Source organism: Leuresthes tenuis, unplaced genomic scaffold (genome assembly GCF_036924035.1).
Source record: "Leuresthes tenuis unplaced genomic scaffold, fLeuTen1.0.hap1 SCAF_74, whole genome shotgun sequence".
NCBI classification, from domain to species: Eukaryota; Metazoa; Chordata; class Actinopteri; order Atheriniformes; family Atherinopsidae; genus Leuresthes; species Leuresthes tenuis.
The window spans coordinates 229741-239781 of NW_027325428.1; the positions used below are offsets into that span (position 1 = coordinate 229741).

The 10041-nt window shown below is 42.3% G+C and overlaps 1 pseudogene; it reads right to left on the bottom strand.

Moving 5' to 3' along the window:
• Nucleotides 1-8420: 8420 nt before the first annotated feature.
• LOC140286148 (U2 spliceosomal RNA) lies at nt 8421-8597 on the bottom strand (annotated as a pseudogene).
• Nucleotides 8598-10041: the final 1444 nt, after the last annotated feature.

Consider the following 10041-nt stretch of genomic DNA (forward strand, 5'->3'; position numbering starts at 1 on the left):
TTTGTAAAAAGTGGGTAATAAAAGGTTCGAATGCCAGAACATACACCATCAAAAGAGGGAGCGGAGGTTTTCCGCTATAAGAAGGTGTGAATGTCCGACCATAGTTGGTAAAAAGCGGGTAAGAAAAGGTTAAAATACCCGACTCTACACAATCAATAGCGGGAGCGGAGTTGTTCGGCTAAAAGAAGGTGTGAAAGTCCGACCATGGTTTGTAAAAAGCGGGTAAGAAAAGGTTCGAATGCAAAAATACACACCATCAAAAGCGGAAGCCGAGGTGTTCGGCTGCAAGTAGGTGTGAATGTCCACCCATAATTAATGAAAAGCGGGCAACAAGTAGGTTCGAATGCCCAACCATACATCAACAAAAGCAGGAGTGGATGTGTTTGGCTACAAGAAGGTTTGAATGTCCGAGCATAGTTTGTAAAAAGCGGGTAAGAAAAGGTGCGAATGCCCGACAATGTATGATCAAAAGAGGGAGCGGAGGTTTTCAGCTACAAGAAGGTTTGAATGTCCAACCATAGTTTGTAAAAAGCGGGTAAGAAAAGGTGCGAATGCCCGAAAATACACCATCAAAAGAGGGAGCGGAGGTGTTCCGCTGTAAGATGGTGCGAATGTCCGACCATAGTTGGTAAAAAGCGGGTAAGAAAAGGTTCGAATGCCCGAATATATACCATCAAAAGCGGAAACGGAGGTGTTCGGCTGCAAGAAGGTGTGAACGTCCGACCAAAGTTTGTAAAAAGCAGTTAAGAAAAGGTTCGAATATCCAACCAAACATAATCAAAAGTGGGAGCAGAGCTGTTCGACTGCAAGTAGGTGTGAATGTCCACCCATAATTCCTGAAAAATGGGTAAGAAAAGGTGCGAATGCCCAACCATACATCATCAAAAGAAGAAGTGGATGTGTTCTGCTACAAGAAGGTTTGAATGTCCGACCATAGTTTGTAAAAAGTGGGTAAGAAAAAGTTCGAATGCCCGAACATACACCATCAAAAGAGGGAGCGGAGGTGTTCCGCTGTAAGACGGTGTGAAAGTCCGACCATAATTGGTAAAAAGCGGGTAAGAAAAGGTTAGAATACCCGACTCTACACAATCAATAGCGGGAGCGGAGTTGTTCGGCTACAAGAAGGTGTGAAAGTCCGACCATGGTTTGTAAAACGCGGGTAAGACAAGGTGCGAATGCCCGACAATGTATGATCAAAAGAGGGAGCGGAGGTGTTCGGCTGCAAGGTCTGAATTTCCAACCAATAATTACTGAAAAATGGGTAAGAAAAGGTGTGAATGCCCAACTATACATCATAAAAAGCAGAAGTGGATGTGTTCGGCTGCAAGAAGGTGTGAATGTCCGAGCATAGTTTGTAAAAAGTGGGTAAGAAAAGGTTCGAATGCCAAAATATACACCATCAAAAACGGAAGCCGAGGTGTTCGGCTGCAAGTAGGTGTGAATGTCAGATCACAATTTGCAAAAAGCTGATGAGAAAGGTGTGAATGACCGACAATAATTACTGAAAAATGTGTTAGAAAAGGTAAGAATGCCGGACTATTCATCATCAAAAGCAGAGAAGAGGTGTTCGGATGCAAGAAGCTGTGAATGTCCAGCCATAATTACTCAAAAACGGGTAAGAAAAGGTAGTATTGCCAGACCATAAATGATCAAAACAGGGAGCGGAGGTGTTCCGCTGTAAGAAGGTGTGAATGTCCGACCATAATTGGTAAAAAGCGGGTAAGAAAAGGTTAAAATACCCGACTGTACACAATCAATAGCGGGAGCGGAGTTGTTTGGCTACTAAAAGGTGTGAAAGTCCGACCATACATCCTCAAAAGCAGAACTGGATGTGTTCGGCTACAAGAAGGTTTGAATGTCCGACCATAGTTTGTAAAAAGCGGGTAAGAAAAGGTTCGAATGCCCAAACATACACCATCAAAAGAGGGAGCGGAGGTGTTCCGCCATAAGAAGGTGTGAATGTCCGACCGTAGTTGGTAAAAAGCGGGTAAGAAAAGGTTCGAATGGCCAACCAAACATCATCAAAAGCAGGACTGGATGTGTTCGGCTACAAGGTTTGAATGTCCGAGCATAGTTTGTTAAAAGCGGGTAAGAAAAGGTGCGAATGCCCGAACATACACCATCAAAAGAGGGAGCGGAGGTGTTCCGCCATAAGAAGGTGTGAATGTCCGACCGTAGTTGGTAAAAAGCGGGTAAGAAAAGGTTAAAATGGCCGTCTGTACACAATCAATAGCGGGAAGGGATGTGTTCGGCTACAAGAAGGTGTGAAAGTCCGACCATGTTTTGTAAAAAGCGGTTAAGAAAAGGTGTGAATGCCCGACAATGTATGATCAAAAGAGGGAGCGGAGGTTTTCGGCTGCAAGAAGGTCTGAATGTCCAACCATAATTTGTAAAAACCGGGGAAGAAAAGGCTCGGAAGCCCGACTATACACCATCAAAAGCGGGAGCAGAGGTGTTCAGCTGCAAGAAGGTCTCAATGTCCATCAATAATTGCTAAAAAACATGAAAGAAAATTTTCGAATATCAAACCGCACATGATCATATGCGGGAGAGGAGGTGTTCAGCTGCAAGAAGGTGTGAATGTCCACCCATAATTCCTGAAAAATGGGTAAAAAAAGGTGCGAATGCCCAACCATACATCATCAAAAGCAGGTGTGAATGTCAGATCATAATTTGCAAAAACCTGATGAGAAATGGTGAGAATGTCCGACTATACACCATCAAATGCGGGAGCGGAGGTGTTCGGCTGTGAGTAGGTGTGAATGTCCGACCATACTTGCTGAAAAATATGACAAAGCAGTTTTCACTTGGTTTGAGTGAAGGATTTCCTAAAGGTTTAGTGTTGTTCTTTGGTATACTGCAAAGTAATACTTTCTATTTTGTTGAAACCGATTAAGTTAAAACTGCTTTGTCCTTCATATTTATCCATGTCATAATAGCTTTAAACAAAAAAGAACGTTGTACTTTGCAGGATAGGAAAGAACAACACTAAACCTTTAGGAATCCGAGAATAATCTTCTTTTCACGAGTTCTACACAATTTCGGATTTTGATATAAAATGAATTCCTTCACTCAAACCAAGTTAAAACTGCTTTGTCCTTCATATTTATTCATGTCTAAATAGCTTTAAACAAAAAAGAACGTTGTACTTTGCGGGATAGGAAAGAACAACTCTAAACCTTTTCAGGAATCCGAGAATAAGCTTCTTTTCACGAGTTCTACACAATTTTGGATTTTGATATAAAATGAATTCCTTCACTCAAACCAAGTTAAAACTGCTTTGTCCTTCATATTTATCCATGTCTGAATGGGTTTCAACAAAATAGAAAGTATTACTTTGCAGTATACCAAAGAACAACACTAAACCTTTAGGAATCCGAGAATAAGCTTCTTTTCACCAGTTCTACACAATTTTGGATTTTGATATAAAATGAATTCCTTCACTCAAACCAAGTTAAAACTGCTTTGTCCTTCATATTTATCCATGTCTGAATCGGTTTCAACAAAATAGAAAGTATTACTTTGCAGTATACCAAAGAACAACACTAAACCTTTAGGAATCCGAGAATAAACTTATTTCCACGAGTTCTACACAATTTCGGATTTTGATATAAAATGAATTCCTTCACTCAAACCAAGTGAAAACTGCTTTGTCATATTTTTCAGCAAGTATGGTCGGACATTCACACCTACTCACAGCCGAACACCTCCGCTCCCGCATTTGATGGTGTATAGTCGGGCATTCTCACCATTTCTCATCAGGTTTTTGCAAATTATGATCTGACATTCACACCTGCTTTTGATGTTGTATGGTTGGGCATTCGCACCTTTTTTTACCCATTTTTCAGGAATTATGGGTGGACATTCACACCATCTTGCAGCTGAACACCTCCTCTCCCGCATATGATCATGTGCGGTTTGATATTTGAAAATTTTCTTTCATATTTTCTAGCAATTATTGATGGACATTGAGACCTTCTTGCAGCTGAACACCTCTGCTCCCGCTTTTGATGGTGTATAGTCGGGCTTTCGAGCCTTTTCTTCCCTGGTTTTTACAAATTATGGTTGGACATTCAGACCTTCTTGCAGCCGAAAACCTCCGCTCCCTCTTTTGATCATACATTGTCGGGCATTCGCACCTTTTCTTAACCACTTTTTACAAAACATGATTGGACTTTCACACTTTCTTGTAGCCGAACACATCCCTTCCCGCTATTGATTGTGTACAGTCGGGTATTTTAACCTTTTCTTACCCGCTTTTTACCAACTACGGTCGGACATTCACACCTTCTTATGGCGGAACACCTCCGCTCCCTCTTTTGATGGTGTAGGTTCGGGCATTCGAACCTTTTCTTACCCGCTTTTTACAAACTATGCTCGGACATTCAAACCTTCTTGTAGCCGAACACATCCAGTCCTGCTTTTGATGATGTATGGTTGGGCATTCGCACCTTTTTTTTTACCCATTTTTGAGGAATTATGGGTGGACATTAACACCTTCTTGCAGCTGAACACCTCCTCTCCCACTTATGATCATGTGCGGTTGGATATTCGAACATTTTTTTTCATGTTTTCTAGCAATTATTGATGGACATTCAGACCTTCTTGCAGCTGAACACCTCCGCTCCCGCTTTTGATGGTGTATAGTGGGGCTTCCGAGCCTTTTCTTCCCCGGTTTTTACAAATTATGGTTGGACATTTAGACCTTCTTGCAGCCGAAAACCTCCGTTCCCTCTTTTGATCATACATTGTCCGGCATTCGCAACTTTTCTTACCCGCTTTTTACAAACCATGGTCGGACTTTCACACCTTTTAGTAGCCAAACAACTCCGCTCCCGCTATTGATTGTGTACAGTCGGGTATTTTAACCTTTTCTTACCCGCTTTTTACCAATTATGGTGGGACATTCACACCTTCTTACAGCGGAACACCTCCGCTCCCTGTTTTGATCATTTATGGTCTGGCAATACTACCTTTTCTTACCCGTTTTTGAGTTATTATGGCTGGACATTCACAGCTTCTTGCAGCCGAACACCTCTTCTCCCGCTTTTGATGATGAATGGTCCGGCATTCTTACCTTTTCTAACACATTTTTCAGCAATTATTGTTGGTCATTCACACCTTTCTCATCAGCTTTTTACAAATTATGATCTGACATTCACACCTACTTGCAGCCGAACACCTCGGCTTCCGCTTTTGATGGTGTATATTTTGGCATTCGAACCTTTTCTTACCCGCTTTTTACAAACCATGGTCGGACTTTCATACCTTCTTTTAGCCGAACAACTCCGCTCCCGCTATTGATTGTGTAGAGTTGGGTATTTTAGCCTTTTCTTACCCGCTTTTTACCAACTATGGTCGGACATTCACACCTTCTTACAGCGGAACACCTCCGCTCCCTCTTTTGATGGTGTATGTTCTGGCATTCGAACCTTTTCTTACCCACTTTTTACAAACTATGCTCGGACATTCACACCTTCTTGCAGTGAAACACCTCCGCTCCCTCTTTTGATTGTGTATGTTCGGGCATTCGAACCTTTTCTTACCCGCCTTTTACAAACTATGGTCGGACATTCAAACCTTCTTGTGGCCGAACACATCCACTTCTGCTTGTGATGATGTATAGTTGGGCATTCACACCTTTTCTTACCCATTTTTCAGTAATTATTGGTGGACATTCAGACCTTCTTGCAGCTGAACACCTCCGCTCCCGCTTTTGATGGTGTATAGTCGGGCTTTCGAGCCTTTTCTTCAACGGTGTTTACAAATTATGGTTGGAAATTCAGACCTTGCAGCCGAAACACTCCGCTCCCTCTTTTGATCATACATTGTCGGGCATTCGCACCTTGTCTTACCCGCTTTTTACAAACCATGGTCGGACTTTCACACCTTCTTGTAGCCGAACAACTCCGCTCCCGCTATTGATTGTGTACAGTCCGGTTTTTTAACCTTTTCTTACCCGCTTTTTACCAACTATGGTCGGACATTCGCAGCATCTTACAGCGGAACACCTCCGCTCCCTCTTTTGATGGTGTATGTTCGGGCATTCGAACTTTTTCTTCCCTGCTTTTTACAAACTATGGTCGGACATTCAAACCTTCTTGTAGCAGAACACATCCACTTCTTCTTTTGATGATGTATGGTTGGGCATTCGCACCTTTTCTTACCCATTTTTCAGGAATTATGGGTGGATATTCACACCTACTTGCAGTCGAACAGCTCTGCTCCCACTTTTGATTATGTTTGGTTGGATATTCGAACCTTTTCTTAACTGCTTTTTACAAACTTTGGTCGGACGTTCACACCTTCTTGCAGCCGAACACCTCCGCTTCCGCTTTTGATGGTATATATTCGGGCATTCGAACCTTTTCTTACCCACTTTTTACCAACTATGGTCGGACATTCACACCGTCTTTCAAGTGTAACACCTCCGCTCCCTCTTTTGATGGTGTATGTTCGGGATTTCGCACCTTTTCTTACCCGCTTTTTACAAACTATGGTCGTACATTCAAACCTTGTAGCCGAAAACCTCCACTCCCTCTTTTGATCATACTTTGTCGGGCATTCGCACCTTTTCTTACCCGCTTTTTACAAACTATGCTCGGACATTCAAACCTTCTTGTAGCCAAACACATCCATTCCTGCTTTTGTTGATGTATGGTTGGGCATTCGAACCTACTTGTTGCCCGCTTTTCATTAATTATGGGTGGACATTCACACCTTGTCACAGCCAAACACCTCCGCTCCCTGTTTTGATCATGTATGGTTGGACATTCGCACCTTTTCTCACCCGCTTTTTGCAAACTATGGTCGGCCATTCACAGCTTCCTCTCCACCATACTTGTATGGTGGGATATTCACACCCACTTGCATCCGAAGATCTCCGCCCCCACTTTTGTTGATATTTAGTCGGTCATTCACACCTTACCCGTTTTCTTGCCGCCAAACACCTCTGATCTCGCTTTTGATGATGTAAGATTGGGCATTCAGACCTTGCTTTTCCTGCTTTTCACCAACTATAGATGGACATTCACACCTTCTTGCAGCCGAACACTTCCGCTCCACCTTTTAGGTTTCTATCACACCTTTTTTTTCACCGCATTTATAGATTATGGTTGGAAATTCTCAACCACTCATCCGAAGACCTCTCCTCCCGCTTTTGTTAATATATTTGAACTTTAGTCAGACATTCACACCTACTTGTAGCCGAACACCACCTCTCTAGCTTTTGATGAGGTATGGTCCGGGATTCTTACCGTTTATAACACATTTTTCAGCAATTATGGTAGGATATTCACACCTTCTTGCAGCTTAACACCTCCTCTCCCACTTATGATCATGTGCGGATTGATTTTCGAAAATTTTCTTTCATGTTTTCTAGCAATTAATTATGGACATTTAGACCTTCTTGCAGCTGAACACCTCCGCTCCCGCTTTTGATCATACATTGTCAGGCATTCGCACCTTGTCTTACCCGCTTTTTACAAACTTTAGTCGAACATTCACACCTTTTTGCAGCCGAACACAGTTTTTTGCAGCCGAATTTGGGCATTCGCACCTTTTCATACCCACTTTTTACCAACTATGGTCGGACATTCACACCGTCTTACAGCGGAACACCTCCGCTCCCTCTTTTGATGGTGTATGTTCGGGCATTCGAACCTTTTCTTACCCGCTTTTTACAAACTATGCTCGGACATTCAAACCTTCTTGTAGCCGAACACATCCACTCCTGCTTTTGATGATGTATGGTATGGCATTCGAACCTACTTGTTGCCCGCTTTTCATTAATTATGGGTGGACATTCACACCTTGTCGCAGCCAAACACCCTGTTTCGATCATGTATGGTTGGACATTCGCACCTTTTCTCACCCGCTTTTTGCAAACTATGGTCGGCCATTCACAGCTTCCTCTCCACCATACTTGTATGGTGGGATATTCACACCCACTTGCATCCGAAGACCTCCGCCCCCACTTTTGTTGATATTTAGTCGGTCATTCGCACCTTACCCGCTTTTGGCAAACTATGGCCTTCTTGCAGCCAAAAACGTCTGATCTCGCTTTTGATGATGTAAGGTTGGGCATTCAGACCTTGCTTCACCTGCTTTTCACCAAATATAGTCGGACATTCACACCTTCTTGCAGCCGAACACTTCCGCTCCACCTTTTAGTTTTCTATGGGGCATTCACACCTTTATTTTCACCGCATTTTATAAAAACACCACAGGAACACCGTATTGAGGCTTTGTTCTGACCGCTCATTCGGTGTCGCGTTTCTTTCAAGCATTTCTCCTGGTTAGCCCGCACTCGGCTCGCTCCCAGAGCCGTGTTAAAGTCTACTTCGCATTCACTCTCTTTTCTCAGCAGACTAAAAGAAACTTCCATCCTGCACCGCTGTTAGCTTTTTCACAAGAGCAGAGGAGAGCGCACCGTTCCCAGCGGCACTGCAGTACCGGGTCGATGCTTGGAGTGAACAGAGCAAGCTCCTTTTTCAACTCCTATTGATAAAAATCCATTTAATATGTAGTCCTTGCATAGACATATCACATATTAAACTGATAAGTACAGATGGATTATGTGCAATTAGTAAAGAGAGTAGAGGACGATCTCTCTCGTTGGAAGTCCTTACCTATATCACTTATGGGGAGAGTTACAACCATTAAAATGATGATACTACCAAAAGTTAACTATTTGTTCTCAATGATCCCCATAAAACCATCTGCTACTTGGTTTAAGTCACTAGATTCATGCATCTCCAAATTTCTGTGGAAAAACAAACCACCACGTATTAGTTTAAAAACCCTACAGAAGACCAAGGACAGTGGTGGATTAGATTTACCTCATTTTCAGCACTATTCCTTAGCCAATAGGTTACAATATATATCAAAATGGTTTAAACCTTGTTGTTGTCACAGTTCCCAGAGACGTTGTAATCGTTGAGGATTCTATATTCACCCCCTCATTAGAGGCACGTGTTGCAGATTGATGACACTGAATCTTCTTCTCTGTTCATTGCTGGCATCATTCCCAGCATCGTAAGTGTTCGTGGCATTGTTAGCCTCTTCTTCTGGATCTTGATATCGAGCATCCTTTTGTATTTCTGGTTTGTAAGTCCTCTCTCTTCGTTCACCGGAGTCTTCGTCTCTTTGTCCTTGAGTTTGGTGATTTTTTCTTCTTTTGATGCCTTGACACAGTGTGACAGGTGATACCACATGGGAGATCCTTTAACTTGGACTGCTGTCCCTGTGCTGCGAAATGGCTGTGCTGCTCAAATGGTCTCTCCTTCATCATATACACAGTTATTTATACATCACCTTCCACCATGTAGCGTTGTCCCTTTTTGTTTCTCTCTTTGTTCTTAAAATGCTGTTATAAATGTCTAAACCAATCCATTAAACTAGATCATTTTGGCAGTAAAGCGATCTACAATGTGCTTGGTCGCAAAGCTGCTCATCTGTGGTAAACAGCTCTTCAGAAAGGCATTCTTCAATTGATTTCACTCATTTTATGTAATAATTTTGTGATTTCCTACAAAACTACACTTCTTCTCCCATCTGTCTGAGTATTTAATATTGTCTGGGTCCCGTTAAAACATGTATTTTTCCCATCTAATTCCTTGTTTGCTTTAAAACAAGTATTCCCCATTTTCTATCCCTTCAGTAGCCAACCAGTTTGTATGGAGTACACTGGAGCAACTTGACTGATCAGTAAAACACTGCTTTTGTTGTCACCGCAAGGCTTCCCCCGTCGGTTGTTTCACTGAGACACTACTGAGTAACTACAACTCAACACAGTTTATACACATAACATTCATATACATACTAACAAACAAACAAACAATAATTTATCGCAATTTTCTCATCTCTGTTTGAACGTACACCCAGGTAAATATTCCTGTAGTCTTCTCATACCGACTATGGACCCATTCATTGTTTAACTTCACTGTTTTGCAAATCCTAATTGAATATTACACATTGACATTGAACTTTACTGGATAAGCAGGTCTTCATTGCATTCAGCAGCCTATATGTGAGCATGTA